This window comes from Bos mutus, chromosome 27 (assembly GCF_027580195.1).
Source record: "Bos mutus isolate GX-2022 chromosome 27, NWIPB_WYAK_1.1, whole genome shotgun sequence".
In the NCBI taxonomy this organism is placed as follows: Eukaryota; Metazoa; Chordata; class Mammalia; order Artiodactyla; family Bovidae; genus Bos; species Bos mutus.
Window position 1 is genome coordinate 30,025,117 of NC_091643.1, and position 13,041 is coordinate 30,038,157.

The 13,041-nt window shown below is 45.4% G+C and overlaps 2 non-coding genes across 2 annotated transcripts; both read left to right on the forward strand.

The window, feature by feature from the left end:
- The first annotated feature begins 7,184 nt into the window (after window positions 1-7,184).
- On the forward strand, window positions 7,185-7,256 carry TRNAC-ACA (transfer RNA cysteine (anticodon ACA)). The gene has a single exon. It is a non-coding gene; the product is annotated as a tRNA-Cys (tRNA).
- Window positions 7,257-9,495: 2,239 nt separating this feature from the next.
- On the forward strand, window positions 9,496-9,568 carry TRNAE-UUC (transfer RNA glutamic acid (anticodon UUC)). The gene has a single exon. It is a non-coding gene; the product is annotated as a tRNA-Glu (tRNA).
- The last annotated feature ends 3,473 nt before the right edge of the window (window positions 9,569-13,041 follow it).

Sequence of the window (13,041 nt, forward strand, 5' to 3'; positions counted from 1 at the left end):
ATTCTTAGTTGCTCTGAGGCATATGGAATCCTCCCAGACCAAGGAGTGACCCTGCATACCCTGCACTGGCAGGCGGATTCTCAACCACTGGATCACCAGGGAAGTACCAGGCACTGTTACTTAAAGAAGGTAATTTTGGAGGCCGAGGAGCTCCTGAATCATGAAAAAAGATGTTTAGAGGGATTTCCTCTCCAGAAGGCCCTCCACCCTGGAGAATCTGGCTTAGCAGTTGCTGAAGGCAGGGAACTTGCATGCTTTTAGCCCCAGCAGCCTGCCCCCCACTAGCAGGGGTGGGTATCCCCTTGCTAAAGAGATCCATAATTTCTTCTCACCCAGCCAATCATAGTTCCTTTCCTTTACTTTATCCATGACCCCAGTAAGCATTTTCAGTCTTCTGTAGTACAGTTAAACTTATTTCTATGATTGTTTAATAGTGTCTTCCAACCATAACCATCCACACTTCATTTTTCACTGACTTCTGGTTTCACCGAATTACGGCTTCTATGAATAAAGCCGCTACTCACCTAGAGTTGACTTGATGGTTTTCTAAGTACATTTGAGCTTGTTTCCCCAGTATTTAGTATTTCCTTATCCTAGGATTTTTTTTTTCATAACACTTGCTTTACTCCTGTTATTACTTAAATCAGTGTTTAATAGATGTTATCCAAGAGACCTTTTTTGTTCATCTGTACTATTGAATAGCAATATGTTGCTATTTTAATATAGGATGTCATTTTCTCCATATACCGACTTTTACCGACTCTTTCCTTTTTCAGTCAGCAAGACATTCTGCATTGTTACCTCCAAAAAAGAAAACATTCAGAAAGCAAAGAAAATAAGGAGTCTATTGTTAACATTCAGATTTCCCAAGGAAGAGAAAGAAATCGCATCTACACAGGAGATTTGGTAGAGTACCCAAAGGAAAGCAGAACTTCCTGCCCATCCCACACCTTTCCAAAAATTATATCAAGTTCCCAAACCTGGGGAGAAAGGAGGCGCTAGAGAGAACGCAAGGAGTGAGATGTTCATCTGGGTCTTGAGAAGACCGGGCCATGTACACTTCCCAGTCCAAGGAGGCAGCGAGCAGCCAGGGAGACGTGGCTGGGTGGAGTTTTAGGACACAGGTCAGAGACAGCCTTGCGGAGTTCATCCAGCATGAAACGGAACAGGAGAACACATTCCAGGCCCCTGCAGGTTAGCCTGCGTGCGTGAAGGACTCTAGAAAACCCCAGCGTGTTCCTCCTGCCCCTGCGTGGTGTGGGAGCAGCCCCAGAACATTCTGTAACCAAGGACACCAAAGTCAGCTGAGGCAGAGCCAGACCGGAAGAGCCCCGGGGCTGGAAATGAGGCAAGTGTCGGGCGTGACCTTGAGGGGCAATGACAGGAGACTAGAAGGGAATAAGGAAGGGCCTGGCAGCTGGGGCCAGTGCCGGGAGCTCCAGGCCACACACCCTTCCTCCGCAGCGTTGGCGCTACCGTCAGACATCCCTGGAATGTAGATGGAATCCATCCAAGGGCGGTGCAGAAATAAACGGGGACCCAAACTTCTTCCACCGCTCGGCAGAATGGAGTCCGCTGAGTCTGTGGGGCAACCTTTATACCTACAATAGTATTGTCTTAGTTTTAAAAAACAATATACTAAAGGCATATCATGATTTTGGAAACCACTGAGGTTCGTCCCGTCAAACAGATTTCTTTAAGAAGGAGATGCAGAAGACTTAGTTGGGGGAGAGAGGACCTTCAGGGTGGTTTACTGTATAAATCTCTGCAAAACTCCAGCTTATGCCTTCCTTGTTCTTGTTGTTGTTTCGTCTGTAACTCGTGTCTGACTTTTTTGACACCCACCAGGCTCCTCTCTGTCCATGAGATTTTCCAGCAAGAATCCTGGAGTAGGTTACCATTTCCATCTCCAGGGGATCTTCCCGACCCAGGGATCGAACCCAAATCTCCTGCATTGGCAAGCAGATTCTTCTCCACTTCTCCATAAGGCCACCAGGGAAGCCCTTATGCATTTTCATTATATGGCTAAACTAAATAAGTGCAGTAACTGACTCTTTTTAACACATAAGCTCCATGATGTGTTAAACATAATAAATGTTCAATAAATGGTTAAATGAATAGGGAAATAGCACACCTCAGTTTCTAATCCACTAGTTCTTGTATCTTTTTTACAATGAACCTGTGTGACATTTTATTTATTTATTTTTATTGAAGTATAATTGATTTACAGTGTGCTAATTTCTGCTATACAACAAAGTGATTTATATAGATATGAATCACTTATATGTATATGTGTGTATATAATAATACATATACTTTTTAACATTCTTTATATATTCTTTTCCATTATAGTTTATCGCAGGGTATTGAATATAGGTCCCTGTGCTAGACAGTAACACCTTGTTGTTTATTCATTCCAAGTGTAATAGCTTGCGTGTGTGTGTGTGTGTGTGCTTAGTCGCTCAGTCGTGTCCGATTCTTTGTGACCCCATGGACTGCAGCCCATCAGGCTCCTCTGTCCATGGGGATTCTCCAGACAAAAATGCTGGAGTGGGTTGCATACTCTAACCTCAGACTCCCAACCCATCCCTCCCCCATTTTTCCCTCCTTCTTGGCAACCGCAGGTCTGTTTTCTCTCTCTGTGAGTGTTTCCATTTTGTAGATAAGGTCACCTGGGTCTTATTTTAGATCCCACGTATAAGTGATACTATATGGTATTCACCTTTCTCTTTCTGTCTAGTGCACTAGCTCTTAAATTGGTCAGTAATGGAGCACCTGGAACCCACCCTAACTTCTGTGGAGCACTATGAAATGCAGGTAGTTGAAATTTCATCAATAAAGCAGGAGTAAACCAGCAGAAACACAATGTCTACAATGTGTGTCTGCTGTGCAAAATCATCACCACTTCAGTGGTTGATTTGTCAGTTTCTCCTTGTAGTTCTGTCAAATTTTCCTTTATATATTTTCAAGCTTTGTTCTTAAAGACATACAAAATTTGAATTGTTATACCTTCTCAGTGAATCTAGCTTTTATCCTTAAGTTTCAGTTCTCTTTATCTGTAGTGATATTTGTCCCCTAAATTCTTCATCTCCTATAGGAACAGAGCATTGACTGATTCTCTTTGGTTTGCATTTGTCTAGTTTCTCTTTTTCTACTCCTTTTCTTTCAACCATGCTGTATGTTTGAGGTATATTTTCTTTTTCCTTTTTAAAAAAAGTCTAAATTGATACTTTTATCTTTTGGCTGGAGAGCCTGGATCCATTTCCATTTGTTGTGACCACTGGTATTTTTAAAATTTTATTTTGAAATAGTTATAGGCTCAAAGGAAGTTGCAAAGGAATCACTACACATATTTTAAATTTTTATTTCTGCCATTTTATTTTATAATTTTTATTTGTCCTCCTTGTTCATGTCCTTGAAAGTTACAATTTACATTACTTTTTACCATGAATGTTGTATGTCAACCATTATATATGCATCTGAGTTACATCAGTTCAGTTCAGTTCAGTCGCTCAGTCGTGTCTGACGCTTTGCGACTCATGAATCGCAGCACGCCAGGCCTCCCTGTCCATCACCAACTCCCGGAGTTCACTCAGACTCACGTCCATCGAGTCAGTGATGCCATCCAGCCATCTTATCCTCTGTCGTCCCCTTCTCCTCCTGCCCCCAATCCCTCCCAGCATCAGAGTTTTTTCCAGTGAGTCAACTCTTCGCATGAGGTGGCCAAAGTACTGGAGTTTCAGCTTTAGCATCATTCCTTCCAAAGAAATCCCAGGTGCTAATAACACTATGCTGCTACTGCTAAGTCGCTTCAGTCGTGTCCGACTCTGTGCGACCCCATAGACGGCAGCCCACCAGGCTTCCCCATCCCTGGGATTCTCTAGGCAAGAATATGGGAGTGGGTTGCCATTTCCTTCTCCAATGCATGAAAGTGAAAAGTCAAAGTTAAGTCACTCAGTCGTGTCCGACTCTTGGCGACCCCATGGACTGCAGCCTACCAGGCTCCTCCGTCCATGGGATTTTCCAGGCAAGAGTACTGGAGTGGGGTGCCTTACTGGTGATTGATTATTTTAGGTGGCTACGGTTTTGCCAAGTTCTGAGAGTGCCAAGTTTCCCTTCTTGGTCTATTTAGGCACTGAGTATCTCTCTGGACCGTGATGCCATTTACTACCTGCTGCAGGAAACACTGAAGTAAAATAAATAAGGAAGTGACACAGCGATCAAGTATGTATAGCTTTCCATGAATAATAAACGCTCAGGAAAAATAGTTTGAATGTCATAGCATTACTCAATGTAGCCACTAGAGAGCGATCTCATACAGCTAGTACACTATTATGTTTGTGAGGGATGGCATAAGAAAATTCTTAACGCCACAGACTGCTTGGCTTAAATAATAAATGGATTTTCTCACAATTCTAGAGGGTAGGAGTCTCAAATCCAATATATCAGCAGCTTTGGTTTCTGATGGCTGCCTTCTTGTTGTGTCCTGATCACATCTCCCCTGGGGGAGGGAGTGGGCTGCACTCGGGCCCGGGGCGGCAAACTTACAGCCAGGGGTGCCCGGAGCCGACCTCCTGCACGCTTCGCTCCTCTCCGCCTTGCCAGGCCTCTGCCTCCGGCTTCTGGAGAGGCGATCCGCGAGGGCATGCTGGGGCTGGCGTGTTGCCGTGGCAACCCGATCCCTGCAGGGAGCCGCGCTCAGCGCCTCCCGGCTCCTCGGAACAGGAGAGGGAACTCCGGGGAACCTGCGCCCGGGCCGTGAGGCTGAGGGTGTGTGGTCTAGGGGCGCGGCGCGGCCGAAGAGAGGTCGGGAGGAAGCCGGTGAGAGAGAGCAGCGCCTCCTGCTTTCTCAGCGCCTGGCTTTCAGCCCCAGGAGCCCGGCGCGCGCGGACTCCCGGCGGCGCCGCCTGGCCGCTGGAGAGCGCGGGTCAGCCTGGAACGCTGGTCCGGGATGCGCGCGCCCCCTTGCGCTCCCCCAGTGCGGTCTGCGCGCCGGACCCGAGCCGAAGACTGTGCCCGGAGGGCCTCGCAGTGGCTCCAGCCCTCCCTGGGGTGGGAGGAGGGTGCGGGGCTGGGGAGGCCCCCGGTGACCCCGGTCCGCAGGTACTGGCCTGCAATAGGCATCCCAGGGTCAGCGCCGCCGAGCTTCCGCGGCCCCGCACAGGATGCTCGTCCTGCATCCGTGAGACGCGGAAACACTCGCATCACGAACTTGCTAAATCCAGCCTCCTACCCACTCCAGTATTCTTGCCTGGAGTGTCCCATGGACAGAGGAGCCTGGCAGGCTACAGTCCATGGGGTCGCACTGAGTCGGATACACATACACACACACACACTGGCCCCTCACTCGTGCCCAGAGGTTCCTTGATTCGGTTGTCGAGTCTGCCACCTTGCAGGCCATTGATCTCCCCCAAACTTGATTTAGCCCTGACTTTGTGCAGCACACCTTACCTAAGCCTTTACAGCCATCATGGCATTTAATTCTTTCAGCAAAATCCAGGTAGGTGGTTCAGTTCATTACACTCGCTCAGTTGTGTCCGGCTCTTTGCGACCCCATGGACCGCAGCTCGCCAGGGCTCCCTGTCCATCACCAACTCCCGTTTTTACCCAAACTCATGTCCATCGAGTCCGTGATGCCATCCAACCATCCCACCCTCTTTCGTCCCCTTCTGCTCCTGCCTTCAGTCTTTCCCAACATCATGGTCTTTTCAAATGTGTCAGTTCAGGTGGCCAAAGGATTGGAGTTTCAGCTTCAGCATCAGTCCTTCCAATGAATATTCAGGATTGATTTCCTTTAGAATGGACTGGTTGGATCTCCTTGCAGTTCAAGGGACTCTGAAGAGTCTTCTCCAACACCACAGTTCAAAAGCATTAATTCTTCAGGCTCAGCTTTCTTTATAGTCCAACTCTCACATCCATACATGACCACTGGAAAAACCATACCATTGACTAAATGGACCTTTGTTAGAAAAATATTGTCTCAGCTTTTTAATATGCTGTCTGGGTTGGTCATAACTTTCCTTCCAAGGCTTCATGGCTACAATCATCAACTTCAGTGATTTTCGAGCCCCCCCACCAAATAAAGTCAGCCACCGTTTCCCCATCTATTTGCCATGAAGTGATGGGACCGGATGCCATGATCTTAGTTTTCTGAATGTTGAGCTTTAAGCCAATTTTTTCACTCTCCTCTTTCACTTTCATCAAGAGGCTCTTTAATTCTTCTTCACTTTCTGCCCTAAGGGTGGTGTCATCTTCATATCTGAGGTTATTGATATTTCTCCCAGCAATCTTGATTTCAGCTTGTGCTTCTTCCAGTCCAGCGTTTCTCATGATGTACTCTGCATATAAGTTAAATAAGCAGGGTGACAATATACAGCCTTGATGTACTCCTTTTCCTATTTGGAACAAATCTGTTATTCCATGTCCAGTTCTAACTGTTGCTTCCTGACCTGCATACAGGTTTCTCAAGAGGCAGGTCAGGTGGTCTGGTATTCCCATCTCTTTCAGAATTTTCCACAGTTTATTGTGATCCACACAGTCAAAGGCTTTGACATAGTCAAAGCAAAAATAGATGTTTCTCTGGAACTCTCTTGCTTTTTCCATGATCCAGCGGATGTTGGCAATTTGATTTCTGGTTATTCTGCCTTTTCTAAAACCAGCTTGAACATCTGGAAGTTCACAGTTCATGTATTGCTGAAGCCTGGCTTGGAGAATTTTGAGCATTACTTTACTAGCGTGTGAGATGAGTGCAATTGTGGGGTAGTTTGAGCATTCTTTGGCATTGCCTTTCTTTGGGACTGGAATGAGAAGTATTTTCATTCCAAAAGGTAGGACGTGTTACCTCTATTTTGAGGGGAAGATGCTGCAGGCTGGGAAGAGACCCCTGCCTCGTATAACCTCTAGGCCAGGGCGGAAGTACCAAGCCCCTCCAGCTGTGGCCTGGTCTCCATTGCCACATGAGTGCAGCTCGTAAAAAATCCCAAACACTCATCCTCAGGGAGAATTTCATTCAGTTTCAACAGTTGAGACCAAGCAGAAGCCTATCTTTGTAGGTGGCTCTCTCCTTACCCTCCAAGAGGGGACTGGAAACAATCTTTCTAAACTCTGTTCAAACCAGAGATATAATGTGTCATGGATTATGGCATTACACTTTATTGACATATAATAACCAACTTTTAATATCTTCCCGGGTGGCTCAGATGGTAAAGCGTCTGCCTACAATGCGGGAGACCTGGGTTCGATCCCTAGGTCGGGAAGATCCTCTGGAGAAGGAAATGGCAACCCACTCCAGTATTCTTGCCTGGAGAATCCTATGGATGGAGGAGCCCGGTGGGCTACAATCCATGGGGTCGCAGAGAGTCGGACGGGACTGAGCGACTTCACTTTCACTTTAACAACACTTTATCATTGGAAGGATCTCTCCCTACTTTATTATATTTCATGTCATAATCACAATTTACACCATGAAGCGAGTAATTGTCTTTATTTTACGTGGATGTAAACTGAAGCCCAGAGAGGGTCAGCAGTTTTGCCCAAGGTCACACACCTATTAGGCAGTTGGTTCCTTATTTCATGCCCCCCATACCTGCAGTAATACAGATATTCCTCTAAAGTAGCCCACATTCCAGCCATCACAATGTACACAAATGTTGTCCCACGGATTATACAGTAGGGAGGGTCCCGGGGTAGGCACCATCTGCCCTCTGCTCTCATTCCTCCCTTCTCCTTTCTGACCCCACCGCCCAGCATGGCACCTGGCATACGGTGGACCCTCAATGAATGCTTGTTGAATGGATGAATCCTAGCCTTACTTTGTAATCGTCTCTCAGCTTTCCCTTCTGTTAGCCAGGCCCCTGTGTTAGATTCCTCTTCCAGTTCTGGAAAGCTTCAACACAGATGTGACAAAAGCCATTTGTTGAATTGCTACACTCTGTCCTAGGCTCTTTATACAATGTACCATTTATTCCTTGCCTTCCCTGGTGGCTTCCCTGGTGGCTCAGATGGTAAAGAATCCACTTGCAAAGCAGGAGACCTGGGTTCCATCCCTAGGTTGGGAAGATCCCCTGGAAGAGCAGCAACCCACTCCAGTATTCTTTCCTGGAGAATGTGGACAGAAGAGCCTGGCGGGCTACAGCCCATGGGGTTGCAAAGAGTCGGACACAGCTGAGAGACTAAGCGCATAGCATTTACTCCTTAACAACCCTGTGAGGTGAGAGTTATTTCTTCCATTTTATAAGAGAAGAGACAGACTCAGAGAGAGAATTAGAAGTTACAAACTGTAGAGTCACAGAGTCTATTCAGTGTCAAACCCCAGGGCCTGTCCTATTGAACCACCATGTTGGCACTGTTTTTTTGGATATTGCATTTCTGATCTCAACCTTGAGCCAAGAATGAATCATATATATATATATATATGTGTGTGTGTGTATATACACACACATATATATAGATGATTATGATTGCTCTAAGGGCAAGGAAGGAGCAGTTACTTGGTGTATTTCTTCATAATTGTGTGTTAGTCGCTCAGTTATGTCTGACTCTTTGCGACCCCATGGACTGTAGCCAGCCAAATTCCTTTGTCCATGAAATTCTCCACGCAAGAATACTGGAGTGGGTTGCCAGTATATAATGGGTATATGTGGTCCTGCAACAGAAATAATATTTTTTTCAAGCCCCACATCAAGACACACGGTCTGTTAAAGAATTTTTAAATAATTATCCATCTTTTAAATTTTTTATTTTATTTTTTAAATTTTATTCATCTTTTTAAATGAAATGAAGAGAGAACTCTCTTAAACTTTTATTTTCTACTCAGTAGTTAGCTGTTTAAAAATAATTGTGTCTTCTAATATTCCTTTTCATCTTTGAAACATGATCACCCTTCCAGGTTATTTCTTTGTTCAGAAGGTACCCAGTACTTTGTTAGGGATTCTTCAGTTTTGTTTGGAAGATGCATTCCACATGTGGCCAAGACTTTCCCTTCTGGGAATGGGGCTTCTATTGGCGGGATGAAAGGATTCTTTAGGTTAATGGGGGAATTTGATTCCTGGGCCACACAGATCCAATAAGGTGGAGTTACCAGCAAAGCACCAACGAGATTTTAGTTCAGCTCCTGGCTGTTATGTAGCATTCTCATCTCCTAGTTTGAAAGAGGAAGATGTCATCAGTTTATAATTCATCGAATAACCACTAATGAAGAACCTCTTGATCTTAGTGCCCAAATTAATTAATTAGTTCAAGGAACGTGTATTATGAGTCTACCATGTGCCCTATTGTCACTTAGAGACACTTTTAATACACATAGCTCCTGAACTGGTGAAAAAAAAAAAAGAATCAGTGATTTTTAGAGCTAAGGGTAATGGCCCTGAGCAATCATGTAGTGTTTTGGTTTTGGTTTGGTTTTTTTTACTTCTTATTTATGAGAAACTGAAGCCCAGAAGGGGACTCAGAGTCAAACAGCTAGTTAGTAATTGCTAGAACTGATATTCCTGGAACTCCCTGGTGGTCCAGTGGTTAAGACTCTGCACTTTCAATGCAGGGGACATAGGTTTGACCCCTGGGCAGGGAACAGAGATCCTGCATGCCACAAGACACAGCCAGAAAAAAAAAAAGAAACATATATATAGAATTGAGATGCCAGCTTCTGACCTCCTGACCCAGGGTGCTGGGGCAGTAGTCCAAACAACAGAACGTTTGTCAGGGAGTGTACCACACAGTCTCGGATTATATGTGGGTTTCGTTTGAAGAGGGACACAAAGAATCCCCCTCAACTTGCTTTTTATTCATGTTTCATTTTCCCTAATTTACTTGTCAGCATGATTTTCAGTCTTCATACCTGCCCTGGTTTTGAATCAAGGGGAGAAAAGTCCAGAGATTTCCAGCCCAAAGTTATGTCAAGCTTGACAGCGTGTTTGACCCTGAGGGATTATTTTTTTGGTCTCCAAGAGCTAGAACCAGGAAAGGAAATCCCAAACCTTGCTTGAGACTGGGCCCTGTGATAGATCATGCATGTCCCTTGGTTGATGTGAAAAGATGACTGAAACCTGCTCTGGGAGGGACCTCTGGCTTGATGCTTTCGGTTTTGTTTATGACTGGAAGGTAGGAGTTCTCTAAGTGTGAAGTTACAGTACCTTCTGGCATTTTCTTTCTAACATAAACACAGAGTTTCGCACGTTAGGATTTGAGGATAAAACATTATCCCCAATATTTTACTGTGATTTCCTCACAGAGGCCTCTAAGGCACAGTGAAAATGACTTCAGAAATTCTTGTTAGATGGGAGACTGGTTCACACTTAATACTACTTTATGACCTTGTCAGTTTGCATTACTGATATGGAACTTGGTTCCTATATGTACAAATAAATGATCACAGTTGTCTAAAATGTAGGAAAATATTATATCTTTATAATAACTTGTTCTGTGAGGTTCCAAAAGACCAAACAACATTCTTTGGACAAAAAAGTATCCCAAACTGGACTGCAGAATATCTGTACTAAGGAGGACTATGTATACATTTATGTAAGTTAATTTAAGGAATCATGCACGGTAACATTTGTAAAATATTGTTCTGTAACTAGTACTGTAGATTTCGATGCTCAGCAAAGTAATACAAGCCATTGAGAGGGCTTAGCACTGCTGAGTCCCTGTCACCTTTGACAAGAAGGTCCCCTTCCCTGTCACGAGAATCACCCAGAAGGTTCTTTCCACTGGGATCAGCACCCTCCCCCACCCCTCAATCCAGCCCCAGTCAATATAGCAAAGGACTTGGGTTAAGGAATAAGTGCAGTGTCCATGATGAGGGTTGTCCCATCACCCCATCTCACCTGTCGTGTCCATGAATGGCCAAGGAAATAACATGTAGAGCTTTGGGGGTCCAGGAGCAGGGGGACCCCAATATTTCATTTCCTGGGGAGGAAGTAGCTTGGCCAAGAGAAGGGAGGAGATGGCCTGGTGTGACAGAGAGGGGACAGCGAAGCCAGGCAGCTCCTGGTTCTGAGAAGTGGGGACGGGATCCTGCTCCTGCCTCCAGGCCCCTTACCTGAAGCAATAGAAGGCAGGTGCAGCTGGGGGCACGATCACCCTGAGCTCTAGATGAATATGCTCAATTAATTGGAAAAATACAATAAAGTTTGAGAATCCAATGTAAATAGACCAAGTCAAAAATGCATTCAGTGTTTACACAATTTACAGTTTAGACACAATTATAATAGAGCATGTAATGGGCTTTATGAAAGAGTTATGGGAACACAGAGGAGGGCATCTAAATCAGATGGGACGATCCAAGAGAGCTTCCTGGATGAGGTGACACAAACTGAGTTTGAGGACGAGAATGCACTAACTAGAAAAAGAAGGGGCTAGGGAGAGTATTTCAGCAACAGCACGTGAAGAGACGTGGAGGAAAGACAACATAGGCTGCATTTTAGAACTGACATCTGGCTTCGAGTGGCTGAGAGAGAGGGTGAATGTAGGAGGGATAGAGGAGCCTAGAGAGGAACCCACACCCAGATAACGCAAGACCCGGCGTGCTAAACCGAAAGGTTTTAAATTTACTCTGAAATCAGTGGGGACTGGACTTCCCTGGTGGTCCGGCGATTAAGAAACCACCTGCCAGTGCAGGGCACCCAGGTTTGATCCCTGGTCCAGGAAGATTCTACCTGCCTCGGGGCAACCAAGCTCGTGTACTGCAATTAGAGACGAGCCCCCACTTGCTGCAACTAGAGAAAGCCTGCTCACAGCAGTGAAGAACCCAGAGGAGCCATAAATAAATAAATAAATAAATCAGTGGGAAGTGACGGATTTTGAACAGGGAAGTGAGACGATCACATTTGCTGTTTAGAAGCATCATACACCCAGTGCCATGCAGGCATCCAGGGTGGAGCTGGGCAGAATGGAGGCAGGAAGGCCAGCTAGGAGGCTACTGCTTGGGGTGATGGCAGACCCCGAGGTCTGGTACTTCTGCGAGCTTAGAAAGTGGAAGACTGAGCACCTTCCACCCCAACCCCCAATCAGTTCCAAACGTAGCCATGACAGCAGATGCTAATTTCATGCCAAGAAAAATTTTGAGTGCTTTACACTGAATCCTTCAGCAACCCTATGGTGACTATATTATTCTTATTATTCTCAATTGACATATGAGGATATTGAGGCAATGAAACGTTAAGTAACTTACTTAACGTTAAGTAAGCTGAACCTGGCGTCAGACCTTCCACCTGACCACAACCAGCTAGTAAGTGGTTGCCCTGATTAAGCCAAAAGAGAGGGTGTCCAAGTTCACTGATGCTGCTGACCCCGCTACGCCTCCTCCACCCTAGCCTGTGAGGTTAGAGGTACCCACTCCTGCTAATGACTGTCCAGCTTAGCTGGTGCGTGGCAAACAGGAGTCCCTCCCTGTGCCCCGGTGACTCGATGAGGATTTATGGTGCCCTCCTTCACCTCTAGTTTAGTTTTACCTGCTAGGTGTGATTTTCATGTTATATAATCTCTTGGCAGGTCCACTGTGGCTTTTAAAAAATATTTCTATAAGAAAGAACGATGCGTTATCTACTATCTATTTACAGTTTTCATGCCATTTACTTTTTTGGTGGGGGCCACGCTGCACAGCACATGGGATCTTAGTTCCTCAATCAGGGATCAAACCCATGCCCCCTGCAATGGGAACATGGACCCCTGGACCACCAGGGAAGTCCCATACCATTTACTTTCACTGGTTTTTTACTGAGGACTCTTATTTTTTAATTGAAAAAGTAACATAGGCACAGAAAGATATTCAGACTGCAAAAAGTATTCAGAGGAAAGTAAGCCTCCTCCTTTACACTCCCAGACTCCCAGCTCCTTTCCCCCAGGGCCACTCTTCTAGGTCTTTTAATGAAATGCTGTATGAAGCAAGCTCATACACTTAACTCACATTAATGAAACGTACGCTTTTTGTTTTTGCCTGTAATGAATCATGCCTTCCTCTGTACCCGCCCTGGCCCCACCTTTCCACCACCTCTACCCATGGGATAATGGCAAAAAAAAAAAAAAAAAAAAAAGTCCAGGATC